Source organism: Pongo pygmaeus, chromosome 5 (assembly GCF_028885625.2).
Source record: "Pongo pygmaeus isolate AG05252 chromosome 5, NHGRI_mPonPyg2-v2.0_pri, whole genome shotgun sequence".
In the NCBI taxonomy this organism is placed as follows: Eukaryota; Metazoa; Chordata; class Mammalia; order Primates; family Hominidae; genus Pongo; species Pongo pygmaeus.
In genome coordinates this window covers 23,913,272-23,921,995 of record NC_072378.2, presented here as the reverse complement: position 1 = coordinate 23,921,995, position 8,724 = coordinate 23,913,272, and positions in this window count along the sequence as shown.

Genomic DNA, 8,724 nt, shown 5'->3' with positions numbered 1-8,724 from the left:
GTCACTATTATCATTCAGTTCAAGTAATTTTTAAATTTCTATCTTGATTTCATTGTTGACCCAACAATTATTCAGGAACAGGCATTTAATTTCCATGTATTTGCATGTTTTTGAGGGTTTCTTTTGGAATTGATGTCCAGTTTTATTCCACTGTGGTCTGAGAGAGTGCTGGATATAATTTTAATTTTCTTAAATTTACTGAGACTCATTTTGTGGCCTATCATATGGCCTATCTTAGAGAATGTTCCATGTGCTGATGAATAGAATGTATATTCTGCAATTGTTGGGTAGAATGTTTTGTAAATAAATCTTAATTCCATTTGCTATAGGGTGTAGCTTAGGTTCATTGTTTCTTTATTGACTTTCTTTCTTGATGATGTGTTTAGTGCTGTCAGTGGAGTATTAAAATTCCCCACTATTATTGTGTTGCCATCTCTGTCATTGCTTAGGCCCAGTAGTAACTGATTTATAAATTTGAAAGCTTCAGTGTTAGGGGCATATATACTTAGAACTGTGATATTTTCCTGTTGGACTAGTCCTTTTATCATTATATAATATCCCTCTTTGTCTTTTTAAACTGCTGTTGCTTTAAAGTTTTGTCTGATACAAGAATAGCTACTCTTGCTCACTTTCTGTGTCCATTTGCATGGAATATCTCTTCCACCCCTTTACCTTAAGCTTATGTAAGTCCTTATGTGTTGAGTCTCCTGAAGACAGCAGAAACTTGGTTGGTGAGTTTTTATCAATTCTGCCATTAAGTGTCTTTTAAGTGGAGTGTTTAGGCCATTTACATTCAATGTGAGTATTGAGATGTGAGGTACTATTCTATTCATTGTGCTATTTGTTGCCTGAATACCTTTTTTTCCATTGTGTTATTGATTTATAGGTCCTGTGAGATTTATGCTTTAAGGAGGTTCTATTTTGGTGTATTTTGAGGATTTCTTTAAGATTTAGAGCTCCTTTTAGCAGTGCTGGTAGTATTGGCTTGGTAGTTGTGAATTCTTCCAGTATTTGTTTGTCTGGAAAAGACTATCTTTCCTTCATTTATGAAGCTTAGTTTCACTGTATACAAAATTCTTGGCTGGTAATTGTTTAAGGAGGCTAAAAATAAGTCCCCAGTCCCTTCTATCTTGTAGGGTTTCTGCTGAGAACCCTACTGTTAATCCGATAGGTTTTTCTTTATAGGTTACCTCTACCTTTTGCCTCACAGCTCTTAAGATTCTTTCCTTCATCTTGACTTTAGATAACCTGATGACTATGTGCCTAGGTAATGATCTTTCTGTAATGAAATTCCCAGGCATTCTTTGAGCTTCTTGTATTTGGAGATCTAGATCTCTAGCAAGTCCGGATAAGTTTTCCTCGATTATATCCTCAAATATGTTTTCTGAACTTTTAGATTTATCTTCTTCCTTGAGAACACCATTCTTAGGTTTGGACATTTAATATAGTCCCAAACTTCTTGGAGGCTTTATTTTTTTTTAATTCTTTTTTTTTTTTTTTTTTGTCTTTGGCAGATTGGGTTAATTTGAAAACCTTGTCTTTGAGCTCTGAAGTTCTTTCTTCTGCTTGTTCATTTCTATTGCTGAGACTTTCCAGTGTATTTTGCATTTCTCTAAGTGTGTCCTTGATTTCCAGAAATTGTGATTGTTTTTTATTCTATTTTACTGAAGCATTTTCCTTTCATATCCTGTATCATGTTTTTGATTCTTTAATTTGAACTTTACCTTTCTCTAGTGACTCCTTGATTAGCTTAATAATTGACCTTCTGAAATCTTTTTCTGGCAATTCAGAGATTTTGTCTTGATTTTGATCCATTGCTGATAAGCTAGTATGATCTTTTGGGGATGTTAAAAAACCTTGTTTTGTCACATTACCAGAGTTGTTTTTCTTGTTCATTCTCACTTGAGTAGACTATGTCAGAGGGAAGATCTGGGATTCAAGGACTGCTGTTTGGATTCTTTTGTCCCACAGGGTCCTTTCTTGATGCAATGTTCTCCCTCTTCCTCTAGGAATGGGGTTTCCTGAGAGCTGAACTGTAGTGATTGTTTATGCTCTTCTGGGTCTAGCCACCCAGCAGAACTACTGGGCTCTGGGCTGGTGCTGGGGAGGGTCTGCAAGGAGTCCTGTGATGTGATCTGTCTTCAGGTCTTGCAGCTGTGGATACCAGCACCTGCTCTGGTGGAGGTAGCAGGGGAGTCAAGTGGACCCTGTGAAGGTCTTTGGTTGTTTTTTGTCTAGTGCACTGGTTTTGTGTTGGTTGCCCTCGAGCCAGGAGGTGGTGCTTTAAAGAGTGCATCAGCTGTGGCCCTATAAGGAGAATGCGAACTTGCTCTAGGGATACTTGGTTAAGCATTCAGGTTTCTCAGGCAGGGCCATAGAGCTCCCAAGACATTATGACCTTTGTCTTCAGCTACCAGGGTGGGTTGAGAAAGACCATCGGGTGGGAACAGGGATAGGGGTGTCTGAGCTCAGCATCTTCATGGGCTGGACTTGCTGTGGCTGCTGTGAAGGATGAGAGTGTGGTTCCCAGTCTATTAGAGTTATATTCCCAGGGAGATTATGGTTGCCTCTGCTGAGTCATACAGGTAGCCAGGAAAATGGGGGAAAGCCAGCAGTCACAGGCCTCACCCCACTCCCACACAGCCCGCAGTCCTAGAGGAACTCCCACTGTGCCCCCACAACAGCACTGAGTCTATTTCCAGGCAGCTGGTGTCCAGAGCTGAGAACTTACCCCAAACCATGAGCCTCCCCACTGAGAAAACAAGCAAATTCACAGTTTTTTGGCATCTCAAGGAACTGTACTGGTGATCCATTTCCTTCAAAGGGTCTGTGGATTCTCTCAGCTTTCCTGGTATGTTCCTGTGGTAGTTCTTGGAGCGAAAGTCCACTATGTGAGTCTCCACATGCTGTTCTGTTCATCCGAGTGGGAGCTGTAAGCTAGTACTGCCTCCTATCTGCCATCTTAATCTCCTTCCCTTTCAGCACTATTGAATAAGTGTGATGAGAATGGACATCCTTGCTTTATTCTCTATTTGGGTAAGGGCTTAAGTTTTTCCTCAGTAAGAATAATGTTACTGGCCGGGTGGGGTGGCTCATGCCTGTCATCCCAAAACTTTGGGAAGGTGAGACAGGCAGATCACCTGAGGTCAGAAGTTTAAGATCAGCCTGGCCAACATGGCAAGACCCCATCTCTACTAAAAATACAAAAATTAGTCGGGTGTGGTGGTACATGCCTGTAATCCCAGCTACTAGGGAGGCTGAGGCAGGAGAATCGCTTGAACCCAGGAGGCAGAGATTGCAGTGAAACAAAATAGCACCACTGCACTCCAGCCTGGGTGACAGAGCAAGACTCCATCTCAAAAAAAAAAAAAAAAAAAAAAAAAAGGAAAGAAAGAATAATGTTACTATTAGATGTTTTTTTTCTTTTGGAAACGATCTTTATCAAACTGAGGGAGTTTCCGTTTTTTGAGAGTTTTTATCATGAATCAGTGCTGAATTTTGTTAAATACCTTTTCTGTATTGATTGATCTCATGAATTTTACCCTTTATTTTGTTAATATAGTGGATTTCACTGATTTGTTTCAAATATTAAGCTAACCTTACATCTCTGGAATAAACCACACTTAGCTCTAGTGTATATTTATATATATATATGTTACAAAGTCTATTTGATATTTTTTGGTTAAAAATGTTGTGCCTATATTCTTGAAGGCTACTGGTTTATCCTATTCACTTTTTGTATTATCTTTGTCTCATTATGGGGTACAGAAATTCTAGGTTCGTATAATGAACTGGGGAGTATTCCCTCTTCTATGTGGAAGAGATTGTGTAGAATTAGTGTTATGCTTTACAAAGAATTATCCATTGAAACCATGTGGGGTTGGTAGTGTCTTTTTTAGGAGTTTAAAAATTATTTCTGTAATTTCCTTATTAGTTATAGGGCTATTCAAATGAACTATTTTATATTAAGTAAATTGTGATAGTTTGTGTTTGAGGAATTGGTTCATTTCATCTAAGATACCAAATTTTTATATAGAGAGTTATTGGTATTTTTACTATTCCTTTGATGTCTCTTGTGTCTGTAGTGATAGCTCCTGTTTCACTCCTAATTTTTGTAATTATTTTTTTTCAGTCTTGCTAGAAGTTTGATACTTCTATAGATTTTTTGTTGTTGTTGTTCCTTGGGTCCCAAGTTCTATAGCCAGTCAGGCTTTCTTTTCTCCAACTTTGAGGGTTTTTCAAAAATGTTAGTTTTATATATATCATGTCTAAAGTTTTAGTTGTACCTAGTGGGATAAATAAGGAAAATATATCTATTTCATTTTTCCAGAAGTGAAATGTCAAATTTTATTTTGTGATGCATTTCTAACTGTCTCAAGTATTGCAAGATTCTGATGGTTCTCTGTTTTGCCGTTGAAGCCAGGATAAACACTCAGTTTTCATAATTCAGTAAAGGGAAGCCATTGGAGAAAGTACTTTTTCTCAATCTTTGTATGATTGCGATAGCAGTTATGAGTTCCAAACCAAACTCTCTGAACTGGGCAGTGATAACTACCTGAAATCATGGTGCGACTTCAGAAACACATTGGGCCTTTTTCATAGATCAGATGTAAAGGATCATATGGCATCATCCCCACTGGGCTAAGCAGTTAAAGCCTCAGAGTTGAAGGGACTCAGAGGCTAAATGGAAAGATTTCTCTGTACACTAACCCTAATTCTACCAAGCTATGTCAAGAAGCATTTTTATGTTGTTGTTTTTAGTGATAAAGTGGTAAATTTCGCTAAGTTTTAAAAATTGGAACATTAGCGACATTTAATAGTGAAGCAAATGATTGAGAGAAAAGGGGAATAGGGTGAAAAATTAGAAGGGAGATTCAGAAGAAAAAGCAAGAAGATAAAGAGTAGCCTTGGCAAAAATGATGTCTGATTAATTGGAAAGTTCAAAGGGAGTGTAAATGAAATAGGAGGGGGAGACTCACACACACGGTAAGACAGGATATGGGTGGTGACAAGTGGTGAGGGAGGATACCAACTCCACAGAGGAGCTGCTCCAGTGGAGAGGAGACATCTTAGAGGGATGGAAGTCAGGAGGACAGAGTTAGGGTCTCTAGCAAAGAATGTCAGAAATGACATTAGTTCAGCACATACACAGGATATCTGAGGAAACTGAGAGAAGGCCTATTAGGCAAATGAACAATAACGATAACAAAAACCCAAAGTATTTTGAAATGAGGTCATTAAAGTTGATTGAAGAAGACATTTGGGATTACAACAAGGGGAAGATGACAGTTTCAAAGTAACTTAAAAGTACGAGGCTGGCCTGGGGCTCACCCCTGTAATCCCAGCACTTTGGGAGGCTGAGGCGGGTGGATCACCTGAGGTCAGAAGTTCAAGACCAGCCATGGTGAAACCCCGTCTCTAATAAAAATACAAAAAAATTAGCCGGACATTGTGGTAGGCACCTGTAATCCTAGCTACTCAGGAGGCTGAGGCAGGAGAATCACTTGAATATGGGAGGCAGAGGTTGCAGTGAGCCGAGATCACACTGTTGAACTCCAGCCTGGGCAACAAGAGAAACTCCGTCTCAAAAAAAAAAAAAAAAAAAAAAAAAAAAAAGGCACAAGGCTTCAGAAAACCAGGAATTAGGATAAAACATCATAAAAGACAAAAACAGTTCTTTTACATTGAGTAAATCTGAGTTTATGTATAAATATACATCAAGATGCTCTAGGGGATGCACAAATGCCATTGCTTCCTATTCAAAAAGCTATATAATGAGATAAGTACATGATAATTGTAAAACATAGCAGAATATGAAAGTGCCATAAAATAAGAGGAGGGAGAATCAAAAGAAGAGCGAAAGTCAACCCAAATGGAAGGAATTTATGAAGAAAAGCATGCTGGAGACAGGTCCTAAATCATGACTGGACTATGAATAGGAGAGAATGGGAAAGAGGCATTATAGGCAGGGAATAAGTATGTGCAAAGGCACAGAGGCAGGAGGCTTGGGGATGTTTAGTTAGTGGTAGTCAAGCAGGGAAAGGTTATGTACATGGGAAGTAGTCTAAGAGGGAACTTTGGGGCCACTTGGTAGATGTCCTTGAATGCCAACACCCTACACAGAAGCCAAGGAACCTTTCTGGAACCCAAGTTTGATCTTGTCTTCACTAGTTAAAAGACTTAATCCACTTCCCCATTGCAGTTAGGATAATTTGAAAACTCTGTATTGGGACCCACAGGACCCTGCCTCTTGCCTCTGTCTTCTTTTAAAATTTGCCTGTGCTTCTGTTTCTGCTCATCACATTCTGATCCAGTTAGCTTTCTTGACATTTCCTTTTCTTAAAATTTTAAGTTCAGGGGTACATGTGCAGGTTTGTTATATAGGTAAACTTGTGTCATGGGGGTTTGGTGTACAGATTATTTCATCACCCAGGCGTTAAGCCTAGTACCCACTAGTGATTTTTCCTGATCTTTTCTCTCCTCCACCCTCTGATAGGCCCTAGTGTGTGGTCCTCTCTGTGCGTTCATGTGTTCGTATCATTTAGCTTCCACTTATAAGTGAGAACATGTGGTATTGGTTTTTTTGTTTCTGTTACTTTAAGGATAATGGCCTCCAGCTTCATCCATGTTCCTGCAAAGGACATGATCTCATCCTTTTTTACGGCTGCATAGTATTCCATGGTGTATATGTGCCACATTTTCTTTATCCAGTCTATTATTGTTCGGCATTTAGGTTGATTCTATGTTTTGGCTATCGTGAATAGGGCTGCAATGAACATACCCATGCATGTGTCTTTATAATAGAACATTTTGTGTCTTGGGAAGCTTCCCTTCTTTTCTAATCTTACAACTGTCTTACCCCCTCAAGTGTATGCATAAATGTCACGTCCTCAAGAAAACATTCCTTGACTTTGAATCAAGGCTAGGTTTCCTGCATCTCATATTCCCATTGTTCCTTTAATGTTTTCTTAATACCAATTAAATATGCTCTTTAGGAAAATAATTTTTTTTGTTTTATTGTTTTTCTGATATGTTTCTCTCCCACTGGATCCATAAAAGAAAACCCTGTGTCTGTTTTGATTTTTTGTCTTCTTCATGGTTGTACCCTCTACTCCTAACCAGGCACACAGTTGGCCCTCAATAAAAATTAATTGAATAAGTGAATGCCAGATTAAATACATGTTCTCACTGAAATAAGTGCTGAATAAACACTGAAAACATTTTAATGAGAATAAAAGAAAGTTGAAAGATGGTTTGTAACATAAAAATACAAGCATGTCTAGAGACAGGCATGAGATTACAATTGTAGATCTTCCCAGTTTTGTGCTGTCTCCATCCTTTTCTCATTGGCTGTTTGTCCTTTCTACCTAATTGCTGTGGCCTCCTCTTGATCTTGGCCCCACACTTCTATTTATCCTGGTTTAATGTTTCTCACATTGAGGTCAAAAGACAGGTATATCTGTAGGTATATTCTTGGAGGTTGATAAGTTTTATGAGAATTTTAAAATTTGAACTCCATTGTGATATTAATCTCACAGTTATTTTGCCATTCCAAAACACAAAACTTCTAATTTTTTTTGCTGAGATAATTAAAAATTTACAAGACATTGTCCTCGAATGGGGCTTACAGTCCTTACACCAGCATCTCACAGACTAAAATGCATAGGTTTTTTTTTTTTTTTTTTTGGTCTTTTCCTTTTTTCTTCCCTTTGCTTGGGTCTGTAGATGACTCAAATTTTGAGAAACATTGCCTGGACAGCAGCTAAGCTGAACAGTGAGATAGAAATGAGACAGTGTCTATGACACAATAGTGATCAAGATTTAAAAAGCAAGTTATAGCTTGATAAATGATAGGATGAGCAAAACTTGAATTGTGCTAAATTTTAAGGATGGAAATGACAACATACAAATTGAGAGAGTGCAAAAACCAAATAAGACCCAGACAGGAAGTATAGAGGTAGCAAAAAAATGGAATAACAACTGGAGTTTTAAGAGATCTTTATTAAATGTCAAATTTACTTGGCATCATCAATAAATGTCTCAAAAGACATGAGACATTTCAGCGTTCTTATGTAGTATGCAACAAGCTCAAAGATGAACTTATTAAAGATATGAATGAATCTCTTAAAAATAGGGAAACAAGCTAAGTGAACCCAGTTTTTAGGGGGAAGCAGAGACTCTGTGCAGTCTTTTACTTATATATGAAAGATGTGTAATCACCACTTAAGGATCAAGAGTACTTGGATTTTCATATGGCCTGTAATGACCAGCTACTTTCATTCTCTTTTCTGATATTTTCTTCACTGACTTCTAGTTAGCAGATCTACCTTGCAACTTTCCTAGTACCTCGTAAGTTTTCTCTTTCTGAATTAAGTGCTGAAACCACAGTTTCCTAGATTTACACGGCCAAGCCAGTTCTCCATTGATGAGAGCATATAATTCCCATTATAGCTCATGGGGACTCTATAAGTACTTCAAAGCAAAGAATATACTCCCAAATGAGTGTTTGTTTTTCACCCCGATCCATTGAATGTCCTACTTAAGAGTAATGTAAGGAACAAATTTTCTTTTTCCATGTACCTCTTAAAGATCCACATCTTTTATTTTTACCTTGATAGTCTCTAAGTGAGATATTATTGAGATCTTGAGGGGAGGAAAAGATTCCTGTCTGATTAGCAAGAGAGCAGGGAATACGGCTTTAAATTTCTTTTAACATCTTTCTTT